The sequence below is a fragment of the Opisthocomus hoazin genome, chromosome 35 (genome assembly GCF_030867145.1).
Source record: "Opisthocomus hoazin isolate bOpiHoa1 chromosome 35, bOpiHoa1.hap1, whole genome shotgun sequence".
Classification (NCBI taxonomy): domain Eukaryota; kingdom Metazoa; phylum Chordata; class Aves; order Opisthocomiformes; family Opisthocomidae; genus Opisthocomus; species Opisthocomus hoazin.
In genome coordinates this window covers 830,091-845,319 of record NC_134448.1, presented here as the reverse complement: position 1 = coordinate 845,319, position 15,229 = coordinate 830,091, and positions in this window count along the sequence as shown.

Genomic DNA, 15,229 nt, shown 5'->3' with positions numbered 1-15,229 from the left:
TGCTCAGCCTCATCTGCCCATGGCACTGCTCGCACATAGGCATAGAGAGTGGGGCTGCTTGCTTGTCTTGCCACCTCAAACTTCCAACGTAGACTGGAAATGGGGGGGGTCCCTGCCAGGTTCTTTTCGCAGCCCTGCTCCGAAAATGCGAACGACTGCAGATAGTTGGCAGCCAGAAAGAGCTGGCGTGGAAAGCTGTTGCTCAGCCTCATCTGCCAATGGCACTGCTCGCAGAGATTCACAGAGAGTGGGGCTGCTTGCTTGTCTTGCCGACTGAAACTTGAAACGTAAATTATGTTCTCCCTGCTGGGCGGCTTCGGTATCCCTGCTCTGAGAATGCGAACGTCTGCAGATAGCTGGCTGCCAGAAAGGGCTGGCCTGGAAAGCTGTTGCTCAGCCTCATCTGCCCATGGCACTGCTCGCACAGAGGCACAGAGACTGGGGCTGCTTGCTTGTCTTGCCACCTCAAACTTCTAAAGCATCTTATGTTGTCCATGTAGGGCGCCTCCGGTAGCCCTACTCTCAGAATGCGAACGTCTGCAGATAGCTGGCAGCCAGAAGGGGCTAGCCTGGAAAGCTGTTGCTCAGCCTCATCTGCCCATGGCACTGCTCGCACAGAGGCACAGAGACTGGGGCTGCTTGCTTGTCTTGACACCTCAAACTTCAAACGTAGACTGGAAATGGGGAGGTCCCTGCCAGGCTTCTTTCGTAGCCCTGCTCTGAGAAAGCTAACGTCTGCAGATAGTTGTCAGCCAGAAGAGGCTAGCCTGGAAAGCTGTTGCTCAGCCTCATGTGCTCATGGCACTGCTCGCACAGAGGCACAGAGACTGGGGCTGCTTGCTTGTTTTGCCACCTCAAACTTCTGAAGCATCTTATGTTGTCCGTGCAGGGCGCATCCGGTAGCCCTACTTTGAGAATGCGAACGTCTGCAGATAGCTGGCAGGCAGAAGGGGCTAGCCTGGAAAGCTCTTCCTCAGCCTCGTCTGCGCATAGCACTGCTCGCACAGAGACACAGAGACTGGGGCTGCTTGCTTGTCTTGCCACCTCAAACTTCAAACGTAACTTATGTTCTCTGTCCTGGGCGCCTCCGGTAGCCCTGCTCTGAGAATGCGAACGTCTGCAGATAGCTGACAGCCAGAAGGGGCTAGCCTGGAAAGCTGTTGCTCAGCCTCATCAGCCCATGGCACTGCTCGTACAGAGGCACAGAGACTGGGGCTGCTTGCTTGTTTTGCACCTCAAACTTCAAACGTAGACTGGAAATGGGGAGGTCCCTGCCAGGCTCCTTTCCCAGCACTGCTCCAAAAATGCGAACGTCTGCAGATAGCTGGCAGCCAGAAGGAGCTAGCCTGGAAAGCTGTTGCTCAGCCTCATCTGCCCATGGCACTGATCGCACAGAGGCACAGAGACTGGGGCTGCTTGCTTGTCTTGCCACATCAAACTTGAAACGTAACTTATGTTGTCCGTTCCTTGGGCCTCCGGTAGCCCTGCTCTGAGAATGCGAACGTCTGCAGATAGCTGGCAGCCAGAAGGGGCTAGCCTGGAAAGCTGTTGCTCAGCCTCATCTGCCCATGGCACTGCTCGCACAGAGGCACAGAGACTGGGGCTGCTTGCTTGTCTTGCACCTCAAACTTCAAACGTAGAATGGAAATAGGGCGGGTTCCTGCCACGCTGCTTTGGCAGCCCTGCTCTGAGAATGCGAACGTCTGCAGATAGCTGGCAGCCGGAAAGGGCTGGCCTGGAAAGCTGTACCTCAGCCTCATCTGCCCATGGCACTGCTCGCACAGAGACACAGAGACTGGGTCTGCTTGCTTGTTTTTCCACCTCAAACTTGAAACGTAACTTATGTTGTCCGTGCCTTGGGCCTCCGGTAGCCCTGCTCTGAGAATGCGAACGTCTGCAGATAGCTGGCAGCCAGAAGGGGCTAGCCTGGAAAGCTGTTGCTCAGCCTCATCTGCCCATGGCACTGCTCGCACAGAGGCACAGAGACTGGGGCTGCTTGCTTGTCTTGCCACCTCAAATTTCAAACGTACACTGGAAATCTGGGGGTCCCTGTTAGGCTCCTTTCCCAGCCCTGCTCCGAAAATGCAAACGTCTGCAGATAGATGGCAGCCAGAAGGGGCTAGCCTGGAAAGCTGTTGCTCAGCCTCATCTGCCCATGGCACTGCTCGCACAGAGGCACATAGACTGGGGCTGCTTGCTTCTGTTGCAACTTCAAACTTCAAAAGTATCTTATGTTGTCCGTGCTGGCCGCCTCCGGTAGCCCTGCTCTTAGAATGCGAACGTCTGCAGAGAGCTGGCAGGCAGAAGGGGCTAGCCTGGAAAGCTGTTGCTCAACCTCATCTGCCCATGGCACTGCTCGCACAGAGGCACAGAGATTGGGGCTGCTTGCTTGTCTTGACGACTGAAACTTGAAACGTTAATTATGTCCTCCGTGCTGGGCGCCTTCGGTAGCCCTGCTCTGAAAATGCGAACGTCTGCAGATAGCTGGCAGCCAGAAGGGGCTAGCCTGGAAAGCTGTTGCTCAGCCTCATCTGCCCATGGCACTGCTCACACAGAGGCACAGAGACTGGGGGTGCTTGCTTGTCTTGCCACCTCAAACTTCCAACGTAGACTCGAAATGCAGAAGTCCCTGCCAGGCTCCTTTCGCAGCACTGCTCTGAGAATGTGAACGTCTGCAGATAGCTGGCAGCCAGAAGGGGTTAGCCTGGAAAGCTGTTGCTCAGCCTCATCTGCCCATGGCACTGCTCGCACAGAGACACAGAGACTGGGTCTGCTTGCTTGTTTTTCCACCTCAAACTTGAAACGTAACTTATGTTGTCCGTGCCTTGGGCCTCCGGTAGCCCTGCTCTGAGAATGCGAACGTCTGCAGATAGCTGGCAGCCAGAAGGGGCTAGCCTGGAAAGCTGTTGCTCAGCCTCATCTGCGCATGGCACTGCTCGCACAGAGGCACAGAGACTGGGGCTGCTTGCTTGTCTTGCATATCAAACTTCAAACGTAGAATGGAAATGGGGAGGTCCCTGCCAGGCTCCTTTCACACCCCTCCTCTGAAAATGCGAACGTCTGCAGATAGCTGGCAGCCTGAAGGGGCTAGCCTGGAAAGCTGTTGCTCAGCCTCATCTGCCCATGGCACTGCTCGCACAGAGGCACAGAGACTGGGGCTGGTATCTTGTCTTGCCAACTGAAACTTGAAACGTAAATTATGTTCTCAGTGCTGGGCGCCTTCGGTAGCCCTGCTCTGAGAATGCGAACGTCTGCAGATAGCTGGCAGCCAGAAGGGGCTAGCCTGGAAAGCTGTTGCTCAGCCTCATATGCCCATGGCACTGCTCGCACAGAGTCACAGAGAGTGTGGCTGCTTGCTTGTCTTGCACCTCAAACTTTCAACGTAGACTGGAAATGGGGCGGGTTCCTGCCACGCTGCTTTGGCAGCCCTGCTATGAGAATGCGAACGTCTGCAGATAGTTGTCAGCCAGAGGAGGCTAGCCTGGAAAGCTGTTGCTCAGCCTCATCTGCGCATGGCACTGCTCGCACAGAGGCACAGAACCTGGGGCTGCTTGCTTGTTTTGCCACCTCAAACTTCTGAAGCATCTTATGTTGTCCGTGCAGGGCGCATCCGGTAGCCCTACTTTGAGAATGCGAACGTCTGCAGATAGCTGGCAGGCAGAAGGGGCTAGCCTGGAAAGCTCTTCCTCAGCCTCGTCTGCGCATAGCACTGCTCGCACAGAGACACAGAGACTGGGGCTGCTTGCTTGTGTTGCCACCTCAAACTTCAAACGTAACTTATGTTCTCTGTCCTGGGCGCCTCCGGTAGCCCTGCTCTGAGAATGCGAACGTCTGCAGATAGCTGACAGCCAGAAGGGGCTAGCCTGGAAAGCTGTTGCTCAGCCTCATCAGCCCATGGCACTGCTCGTACAGAGGCACAGAGACTGGGGCTGCTTGCTTGTTTTGCACCTCAAACTTCAAACGTAGACTGGAAATGGGGAGGTCCCTGCCAGGCTCCTTTCCCAGCACTGCTCCAAAAATGCGAACGTCTGCAGATAGCTGGCAGCCAGAAGGAGCTAGCCTGGAAAGCTGTTGCTCAGCCTCATCTGCCCATGGCACTGATCGCACAGAGGCACAGAGACTGGGGCTGCTTGCTTGTCTTGCCACATCAAACTTGAAACGTAACTTATGTTTTCCGTGCCTTGGGCCTCCGGTACCCTGCTCTGAGAATGCGAACGTCTGCAGATAGCTGGCAGCCAGAAGGGGCTAGCCTGGAAAGCTGTTGCTCAGCCTCATCTGCCCATGGCACTGCTCGCACAGAGGCACAGAGACTGGGGCTGCTTGCTTGTCTTGCACCTCAAACTTCAAACGTAGAATGGAAATAGGGCGGGTTCCTGCCACGCTGCTTTGGCAGCCCTGCTCTGAGAATGCGAACGTCTGCAGATAGCTGGCAGCCGGAAAGGGCTGGCCTGGAAAGCTGTACCTCAGCCTCATCTGCCCATGGCACTGCTCGCACAGAGACACAGAGACTGGGTCTGCTTGCTTGTTTTTCCACCTCAAACTTGAAACGTAACTTATGTTGTCCGTGCCTTGGGCCTCCGGTAGCCCTGCTCTGAGAATGCGAACGTCTGCAGATAGCTGGCAGCCAGAAGGGGCTAGCCTGGAAAGCTGTTGCTCAGCCTCATCTGCCCATGGCACTGCTCGCACAGAGGCACAGAAACTGTGGCTGTTTGCTTGTCTTGCATCTCAAACTTCAAACGTAGACTGGAAATGGGGAGGTCCCTGCCAGGCTCCTTTCACACCCCTCCTCTGAAAATGCGAACGTCTGCAGATAGCTGGCAGCCTGAAGGGGCTAGCCTGGAAAGCTGTTGCTCAGCCTCATCTGCCCATGGCACTGCTCGCACAGAGGCACAGAGACTGGGGCTGCTTGCTTGTCTTGCCACCTCAAATTTCAAACGTACACTGGAAATCTGGGGGTCCCTGTTAGGCTCCTTTCCCAGCCCTGCTCCGAAAATGCAAACGTCTGCAGATAGATGGCAGCCAGAAGGGGCTAGCCTGGAAAGCTGTTGCTCAGCCTCATCTGCCCATGGCACTGCTCGCACAGAGGCACATAGACTGGGGCTGCTTGCTTCTGTTGCATCTTCAAACTTCAAAAGTATCTTATGTTGTCCGTGCTGGCCGCCTCCGGTAGCCCTGCTCTTATAATGCGAACGTCTGCAGAGAGCTGGCAGGCAGAAGGGGCTAGCCTGGAAAGCTGTTGCTCAACCTCATCTGCCCATGGCACTGCTCGCACAGAGGCACAGAGATTGGGGCTGCTTGCTTGTCTTGACGACTGAAACTTGAAACGTAAATTATGTTGTCCGTGCTGGGCGCCTTCGGTAGCCCTGCTCTGAAAATGCGAACGTCTGCAGATAGCTGGCAGCCAGAAGGGGCTAGCCTGGAAAGCTGTTGCTCAGCCTCATCTGCCCATGGCACTGCTCACACAGAGGCACAGAGACTGGGGGTGCTTGCTTGTCTTGCCACCTCAAACTTCCAACGTAGACTCGAAATGCAGAAGTCCCTGCCAGGCTCCTTTCGCAGCACTGCTCTGAGAATGTGAACGTCTGCAGATAGCTGGCAGCCAGAAGGGGCTAGCCTGGAAAGCTGTTGCTCAGCCTCATCTGCCCATGGCACTGCTCGCACAGAGACACAGAGACTGGGTCTGCTTGCTTGTTTTTCCACCTCAAACTTGAAACGTAACTTATGTTGTCCGTGCCTTGGGCCTCCGGTAGCCCTGCTCTGAGAATGCAAACGTCTGCAGATAGCTGGCAGCCAGAAGGGGCTAGCCTGGAAAGCTGTTGCTCAGCCTCATCTGCGCATGGCACTGCTCGCACAGAGGCACAGAGACTGGGGCTGCTTGCTTGTCTTGCACCTCAAACTTCAAACGTAGAATGGAAATGGGGAGGTCCCTGCCAGGCTCCTTTCCCAGCTCTGCTCCGTAAATGCGAACGTCTGCAGATAGCTGGCAGCCAGAAGGGGCTAGCCTGGAAAGCTGTTGCTCAGCCTCATCTGCCCATGGCACTGTTCGCACAGAGGCACAGAGACTGGGGCTGGTATCTTGTCTTGCCAACTGAAACTTGAAACGTATATTATGTTCTCAGTGCTGGGCGCCTTCGGTAGCCCTGCTCTGAGAATGCGAACGTCTGCAGATAGGTGGCAGCCAGAAGGGGCTAGCCTGGAAAGCTGTTGCTCAGCCTCATCTGCCCATGGCACTGCTCGCACAGAGTCACAGAGAGTGTGGCTGCTTGCTTCTCTTGCACCTCAAACTTTCAACGTAGACTGGAAATGGGGCGGGTTCCTGCCACGCTGCTTTGGCAGCCCTGCTATGAGAATGCGAACGTCTGCAGATAGCTGGCAGCCGAAAAGGGCTGGCCTGGAAAGCTGTTCCTCAGCCTCATCTGCCCATGGCACTGCTCGCACAGAGGCACAGAGACTGGGGCTGCTTGCTTGTTTTTCCACCTCAAACTTGAAACGTAAGTTATGTTGTCCGTGCATTGGGCCTCCGGTAGCCCTGCTCTGACAATGCGAACGTCTGCAGATAGCTGGCAGGCAGAAGGGGCTAGCCTGGAAAGCTGTTGCTCAGCCTCATCTGCCCATGGCACTGCTCGCACAGAGGCACAGAGACTGGGGCTGTTTGCTTGTCTTGCATCTCAAACTTCCAACGTAGACTGGAAATGGGGGGGTCCCTGCCAGGCTCCTTTCACACCCCTGCTCCGAAAATGCGAACGTCTGCAGATAGCTGGCAGGCAGAAGGGGCTAGCCTGGAAAGCTGTTGCTCAGCCTCATCTGCCCATGGCACTGCTCGCACAGAGGCACAGAGACTGGGGCTGCTTGCTTGTCTTGCCACCTCAAATTTCAAACGTAGACTGGAAATGGGGAGGTTCCTGCCAGGCTCCTTTCCCAGCCCTGCTCCAAAAATGCGAACGTCTGCAGATAGCTGGCAGCCAGAAGGGGCTAGCCTGGAAAGCTGTTGCTCAGCCTCATCTGCCCATGGCACTGCTCGCACAGAGGCACAGACTTTGGGGCTGCTTGATTCTCTTGCAACTTCAGACTTCAAACGTATCTTATGTTGTCCGTGCTGGGCGCCTCCGGTAGGCCTGCTCTTAGAATGCGAACGTCTGCAGAGAGCTGGCAGGCAGAAGGGGCTAGCCTGGAAAGCTGTTGCTCAGCCTCATCTGCCCATGGCACTGCTCGCACATAGGCACAGAGAGTGGGGCTGCTTGCTTGTCTTGCCACCTCAAACTTCCAACGTAAAATGGAAATGAGGGGGGGTCCCTGCCAGGTTCTTTTCGCAGCCCTGCTCCGAAAATGCGAACGTCTGCAGATAGCTGGCAGCCAGAAAGGGCTGGCCTGGAAAGCTGTTGCTCAGCCTCATCTGCCAATGGCACTGCTCGCAGAGAGTCACAGAGAGTGGGGCTGCTTGCTTGTCTTGCCAACTGAAACTTGAAACGTAAATTATGTTCTCCCTGCTGGGCGGCTTCGGTAGCCCTGCTCTGAGAATGCGAACGTCTGCAGATAGCTGGCAGCCAGAAAGGGCTAGCCTGGAAAGCTTTTGCTCAGCCTCATCTGCCCATGGCACTGCTCACACAGAGGCACAGAGACTGGGGCTGCTTGCTTGTCTTGCCACCTCAAACTTGCAACGTAGACTGGAAATGGGGGGGGTCCCTGCCACGCTCCTTTGGCAGCCCTGCTCCAAAAATGCGAACGTCTGCAGATAGCTGGCAGCCAGAAGGGGCTAGCCTGGAAAGCTGTTGCTCAGCCTCATCTGCCCATGGCACTGCTCGCACAGAGGCACAGAGACTGGGGATGCTTGCTTGTCTTGCCACCTTAAACTTTCAACGTAGACTGGAAATGGGGGGGTCCCTGCCAGGTTCCTTTAACAGCCCTGCTCCGAAAATGCGAACGTCTGCAGATAGCTAGCAGCCAGAAGGGGCTAGCCTGGAAAGCTGTTGCTCAGCCTCTTCTGCCCATTGCACTGCTCGCACGGAGGCACATAGACTGGGACTGCTTGCTTCTCTTGCCGACTGAAACTTGAAACATAAATTATGTTCTCCGTGCTGGGCGCCTTCGGTAGCCCTGCTCTGAGAATGCGAACGTCTGCAGATAGCTGGCAGCCAGAAGGGGCTAGCCTGGAAAGCTGTTGCTCAGACTCATCTGCACACGGCACTGCTCGCACAGAGACACAGAACCTGGGGCTGCTTGCTTGTCTTGCCACCTCAAACTTCCAACGTAGACTGGAAATGGGGGGGGTACCTGCCAGGATACTTTCCCAGCCCTGCTCCGAAAATGCGAACGTCTGCAGATAGCTGACAGCCAGAAGGGGCTAGCCTAGAAAGCTGTTGCTCAGCCTCATCTGCGCATGGCACTGCTCGCACACAGGCACAGAAACTGGGGCTGCTTGCTTGTCTTGCACCTCAAACTTCAAACGTAGACTGGAAATGGGGAGGTCCCTGCCAGTCTCCTTTCCCAGCCCTGCTCTGAGAATGTGAACGTCTGCAGATAGCTGGCAGCCAGAAGGGGCTAGCCTGGAAAGCTGTTGCTCAGCCTCATCTGCCCATGGCACTGCTCGCACATAGGCATAGAGAGTGGGGCTGCTTGCTTGTCTTGCCACCTCAAACTTCCAACGTAGACTGGAAATGGGAGGTGTCCCTGCCAGGTTCTTTTCGCAGCCCTGCTCCGAAAATGCGAACGTCTGCAGATAGTTGGCAGCCAGAAAGAGCTGGCGTGGAAAGCTGTTGCTCAGCCTCATCTGCCAATGGCACTGCTCGCAGAGAGTCACAGAGAGTGGGGCTGCTTGCTTGTCTTGCCAACTGAAACTTGAAACGTAAATTATGTTCTCCCTGCTGGGCGGCTTCGGTATCCCTGCTCTGAGATTGCGAACGTCTGCAGATAGCTGGCTGCCAGAAAGGGCTGGCCTGGAAAGCTGTTGCTCAGCCTCATCTGCCCATGGCACTGCTCGCACAGAGGCACAGAGACTGGGGCTGCTTGCTTGTCTTGCCACCTCAAACTTCTAAAGCATCTTATGTTGTCCATGCAGGGCGCCTCCGGTAGCCCTACTCTGAGAATGCGAACGTCTGCAGATAGCTGGCAGCCAGAAGGGGCTAGCCTGGAAAGCTGTTGCACAGCCTCATCTGCCCATGGCACTGCTCGCACAGAGGCACAGAGACTGGGGCTGCTTGCTTGTCTTGACACCTCAAACTTCAAACGTAGACTGGAAATGGGGAGGTCCCTGCCAGGCTCCTTTCGTAGCCCTGCTCTGAGAAAGCTAACGTCTGCAGATAGTTGTCAGCCAGAAGACGCTAGCCTGGAAAGCTGTTGCTCAGCCTCATGTGCTCATGGCACTGCTCGCACAGAGGCACAGAGACTGGGGCTGCTTGCTTGTTTTGCCACCTCAAACTTCTGAAGCATCTTATGTTGTCCGTGCAGGGCGCATCCGGTAGCCCTACTTTGAGAATGCGAACGTCTGCAGATAGCTGGCAGGCAGAAGGGGCTAGCCTGGAAAGCTCTTCCTCAGCCTCGTCTGCGCATAGCACTGCTCGCACAGAGACACAGAGACTGGGGCTGCTTGCTTGTGTTGCCACCTCAAACTTCAAACGTAACTTATGTTCTCTGTCCTGGGCGCCTCCGGTAGCCCTGCTCTGAGAATGCGAACGTCTGCAGATAGCTGACAGCCAGAAGGGGCTAGCCTGGAAAGCTGTTGCTCAGCCTCATCGGCCCATGGCACTGCTCGTACAGAGGCACAGAGACTGGGGCTGCTTGCTTGTTTTGCACCTCAAACTTCCAACGTAGACTGGAAATGGTGAGGTCCCTGCCAGGCTCCTTTCCCAGCCCTGCTCCAAAAATGCGAACGTCTGCAGATAGCTGGCAGCCAGAAGGAGCTAGCCTGGAAAGCTGTTGCTCAGCCTCATCTGCCCATGGCACTGCTCGCACAGAGGCACAGAGACTGGGGCTGCTTGCTTGTCTTGCCACCTCAAACTTCTAAAGCATCTTATGTTGTCCGTGCACTGCGCCTCCGGTAGCCCTACTCTGAGAATGTGAACGTCTGCAGATAGCTGGCAGCCAGAAGGGGCTAGCCTGGAAAGTGTTGCTCAGCCTCGTCTGCGCATAGCACTTCTCGCACAGAAACACAGAGACTGGGGCTGCTTCCTTGTCTTACCACCTCAAACTTCCAACGTAAACTGGATATGGGGGGGTCCCTGCCAGTCTCCTTTCCCAGCCCTGCTCCGAAAATGCGAACGTCTGCAGATAGCTGGCAGCCAGAAGGGGCTAGCCTGGAAAGCTGTTGCTCAGCCTCGTCTGCGCATAGCACTGCTCGCACAGAGACACTGAGACCGGGGGTGCTTGCTTGTGTTGCCACCTCAAACTTCAAACGTAACTTATGTTCTCTGTCCTGGGCGCCTCCGGTAGCCCTGCTCTGAGAATGCGAATGTCTCCAGATAGCTGGCAGCCAGAAGGAGCTAGCCTGGAAAGCTGTTGCTCAGCCTCATGTGCCCATGGCACTGCTCGCATAGAGGCACAGAGAGTGCGGCTGCTTGCTTGTCTTGCCACCTCAAACTTCAAAGGTAACTTATGTTCTCTGTCCTGGGCGCCTCCGGTAGCCCTGCTCTGAGAATGCGAACGTCTGCAGATAGCTGGCAGCCAGAAGGGGCTAGCCTGGAAAGCTGTTGCTCAGCCTCATCTGCCCATGGAACTGCTCACACAGAGGCACAGAGGCTGGGGCTGCTTGCTTGTCTTGTCACCTCAAACTTCAAACGTTGACTGGAAATGGGGGGTACCTGCCAGAATACTTTCGCAGCCCTGCTCCGAAAATGCGAACGTCTGCAGATAGCTGGCAGCCTGAAGGGGCTAGCCTGGAAAGCTGTTGCTCAGCCTCATCTGCCCATGGCACTGCTCGCACAGAGGCACAGAGACTGGGGCTGCTTGCTTGTCTTGCCACCTCAAATTTCAAACGTAGACTGGAAATGTGGGGGTCCCTGTTAGGCTTCTTTTCCAGCCCTGCTCCGAAAATGCGAACGTCTGCAGATAGCTGGCAGCCAGAAGGGGCTAGCCTGGAAAGCTGTTGCTCAGCCTCATCTGCCCATGGCACTGCTCACACAGAGGCACAGAGACTGGGGCTGCTTGCTTCTCTTGCAACTTCAAACTTCAAACGTATCTTATGTTGTCCGTGCTGGGCGCCTCCGGTAGCCCTGCTCTTAGAATGCGAACGTCTGCAGAGAGCTGGCAGGCAGAAGGGGCTAGCCTGGAAAGCTGTTTCTCAGCCTCATCTGCCCATGGCACTGCTCGCACAGAGGCACAGAGACTGGGGCTGCTTGCTTCTCTTGCCGACTGAAACTTGAAACGTAAATTATGTTCTCCGTGCTGGGCGCCTTCGGTAGCCCTGCTCTGAGAATGCGAACGTCTGCAGATAGCTGGCAGCCAGAAGGGGCTAGCCTGGAAAGCTGTTGCTCAGCCTCATCTGCCCATGGCACTGCTCGCATAGAGGCAGAGAAACTGGGTCTGTTTGCTTGTCTTGCACCTCAAACTTCAAACGTAGACTGGAAATGGGGAGGTCCGTGCCAGGCTCCTTTCCCAGCCCTGCACCGAAAATGCGAACGTCTGCAGATAGCTGGCAGCCAGAAGGGGCTAGCCTGGAAAGTGTTGCTCAGCCTCGTCTGCGCATAGCACTGCTCGCACAGAGACACAGAGACTGGGGCTGCTTGCTTGTCTTGCCACCTCAAACTTCCAACGTAGACTGGAAATGGGGGGGTCCCTGCCAGGCTCCTTTCCCAGCCCTGCTCCGAAAATGCGAACGTCTGCAGATAGCTGGCAGCCAGAAAGGGCAGGCCTGGAAAGCTGTTGCTCAGCCTCATCTGCCCATGGCACTGCTCGCACAGAGACACAGAGACTGGGGCTGCTTGCTTGTTTTTCCACCTCAAACTTGAAACGTAACTTATGTTGTCCGTGCCTTGGGCCTCCGGTAGCCCTGCTCTGAGAATGCGAACGTCTGCAGATAGCTGGCAGCCAGAAGGGGCTAGCCTGGAAAGCTGTTGCTCAGCCTCATCTGCACACGGCACTGCTCGCACAGAGACACAGAGACGGGGGCTGCTTGCTTGTCTTGCACCTCAAACTTAAAACGTAGAATGGAAATGGGGAGGTCCGTGCCAGGCTCCTTTCCCAGCTCTGCTCCGTAAATGCGAACGTCTGCAGATAGCTGGCAGCCAGAAGGGGCTAGCCTGGAAAGCTGTTGCTCAGCCTTATCTGCCCATGGAACTGTTCGCACAGAGGCACAGAGACTGGAGCTGCTTGCTTGTCTTGCCACCTCAAACTTCTAAAGCATCTTATGTTGTCCGTGCACTGCGCCTCCGGTAGCCTTACTCTGAGAATGTGAACGTCTGCAGATAGCTGGCAGCCACAAGGGGCTAGCCTGGAAAGTGTTGCTCAGCCTCGTCTGCGCATAGCACTGCTCGCACAGAGACACAGAAACTGGGGCTGCTTGCTTGTCTTGCCACCTCAAACTTCCAACGTAGACTGGAAATGGAGGGGTCCCTGCCAGGCTCCTTTCCCAGCCCTGCTCTGAGAATGCGAACGTCTGCAGATAGCTGGCAGCCAGAAGGAGCTAGCCTGGAAAGCTGTTGCTCAGCCTCATGTGCCCATGGCACTGCTCGCACAGAGGCACAGAGAGTGCGGCTGCTTGCTTGTCTTGCCACCTCAAACTTCAAAGGTAACTTATGTTCTCTGTCCTGGGCGCCTCCGGTAGCCCTGCTCTGAGAATGCGAACGTCTGCAGATAGCTGGCAGCCAGAAGGAGCTAGCCTGGAAAGCTGTTGCTCAGCCTCATCTGCCCATGGCACTGCTCGCACAGAGGCACAGAAGCTGGGGCTGCTTGCTTGTCTTGTCACCTTAAACTTCAAACGTTGACTGGAAATGTGGGGTACCTGCCAGAATACTTTTGCAGCCCTGCTCCGAATATGCGAACGTCTGCAGATAGCTGGCAGCCAGAAGGGGCTAGCCTGGAAAGCTGTTGCTCAGCCTCATCTGCCCATGGCACTGCTCGCACAGAGGCACAGAGACTGGGGCTACTTGCTTGTCTAGCCACCTCAAATTTCAAACGTAGACTGGAAATCTGGGGGTCCCTGTTAGGCTCCTTTCCCAGCCCTGCTCCGAAAATGCAAACGTCTGCAGATAGATGGCAGCCAGAAGGGGCTAGCCTGGAAAGCTGTTGCTCAGCCTCATCTGCCCATGGCACTGCTCGCACAGAGGCACATAGACTGGGGCTGCTTGCTTCTGTTGCAACTTCAAACTTCAAAAGTATCTTATGTTGTCAGTGCTGGCCGCCTCCGGTAGCCCTGCTGTTAGAATGCGAACGTCTGCAGAGAGCTGGCAGGCAGAAGGGGCTAGCCTGGAAAGCTGTTGCTCAACCTCACCTGCCCATGGCACTGCTCGCACAGAGGCACAGAGACTGGGGCTGCTTGCTTGTCTTGACGACTGAAACTTGAAACGTAAATTATGTCCTCCGTGCTGGGCGCCTTCGGTAGCCCTGCTCTGAAAATGCGAACGTCTGCAGATAGCTGGCAGCCAGAAGGGGCTAGCCTGGAAAGCTGTTGCACAGCCTCATCTGCCCATGGCACTGCTCGCACAGAGGCAGAGAAACTGTGTCTGTTTGCTTGTCTTGCACCTCAAACTTCAAACGTAGACTGGAAATGGGGAGGTCCGTGCCAGGCTCCTTTCCCAGCCCTGCACCGAAAATAAAAACGTCTGCAGATAGCTGGCAGCCAGAAGGGGCTAGCCTGGAAAGCTGTTGCTCAGCGTCATCTGCCCATGGCACTGCTCGCACAGAGGCACAGAGACTGGGGCTGCTTGCTTGTCTTGCCACCTCAAACTTCTAAAGCATCTTATGTTGTCCGTGCACTGCTCCTCCGGTAGCCCTACTCTGAGAATGTGAACGTCTGCAGAGAGCTGACAACCAGAAGGGGCTAGCCTGGAAAGTGTTGCTCAGCCTCGTCTGCGCATAGCACTGCTCGCACAGAGACACAGAGACTGGGGCTGCTTGCTTGTCTTGCCACCTCAAACTTCCAACGTAGACTGGAAATGGGGGGGTCCCTGCCAGGCTCCTTTCCCAGCCCTGCTCCGAAAATGCGAACGTCTGCAGATAGCTGGCAGCCAGAAAGGGCTGGCCTGGAAAGCTGTTGCTCAGCCTCATCTGCCCATGGCACTGCTCGCATAGAGACACAGAGACTGGGTCTGCTTGCTTGTTTTTCCACCTCAAACTTGAAACGTAGCTTATGTTGTCCGTGCCTTGGGCCTCCGGTAGCCCTGCTCTGAGAATGCGAACGTCTGCAGATAGCTGGCAGCCAGAAGGGGCTAGCCTGGAAAGCTGTTGCTCAGCCTCATCTGCACATGGCACTGCTCGCACAGAGTCACAGAGACTGGGGGTGCTTGCTTGTCTTGCACCTCAAACTTCAAACGTAGAATGGAAATGGGGAGGTCCCTGCCAGGCTCCTTTCCCAGCTCTGCTCAGTAAATGCGAACGTCTGCAGATAGCTGGCAGCCAGAAAAGGCTAGCCTGGAAAGCTGTTGCTCAGCCTCATCTGCCCATGGCACTGTTCGCACAGAGGCACAGAGACTGGGGCTGCTTGCTTGTCTTGCCGACTGATACTTGAAACGTAAATTATGTTCTCAGTGCTGGGCGCCTTCGGTAGCCCTGCTCTGAGAATGCGAACGTCTGCAGATAGCTGGCAGCCAGAAGGGGCTAGCCTGGAAAGCTGTTGCTCAGCCTCATCTGCCCATGGCACTGCTCGCACAGAGTCACAGAGAGTGTGGCTGCTTGCTTGTCTTGCACCTCAAACTTTCAACGTAGACTGGAAATGGGGCGGGTTCCTGCCACGCTGCTTTGGCAGCCCTGCTCCGAAAATGCGAACGTCTGCAGATAGCTGGCAGCCGGAAAGGGCTGTCCTGGAAAGCTGTTCCTCAGCCTCATCTGCCCATGGCACTGCTCGCACAGAGGCACAGAGACTGGGGCTGCTTGCTTGTTTTTCCACCTCAAACTTGAAACGTAAGTTATGTTGTCCGTGCCTTGGGCCTCCGGTAGCCCTGCTCTGAGAATGCGAACGTCTGCAGATAGCTGGCAGGCAGAAGGGGCTAGCCTGGAAAGCTGTTGCTCAGCCTCATCTGCCCATGGCACTGCTCGCACAGAGGCACAGAAACTGGGGCTGTTTGCTTGTCTTGCATCTCAA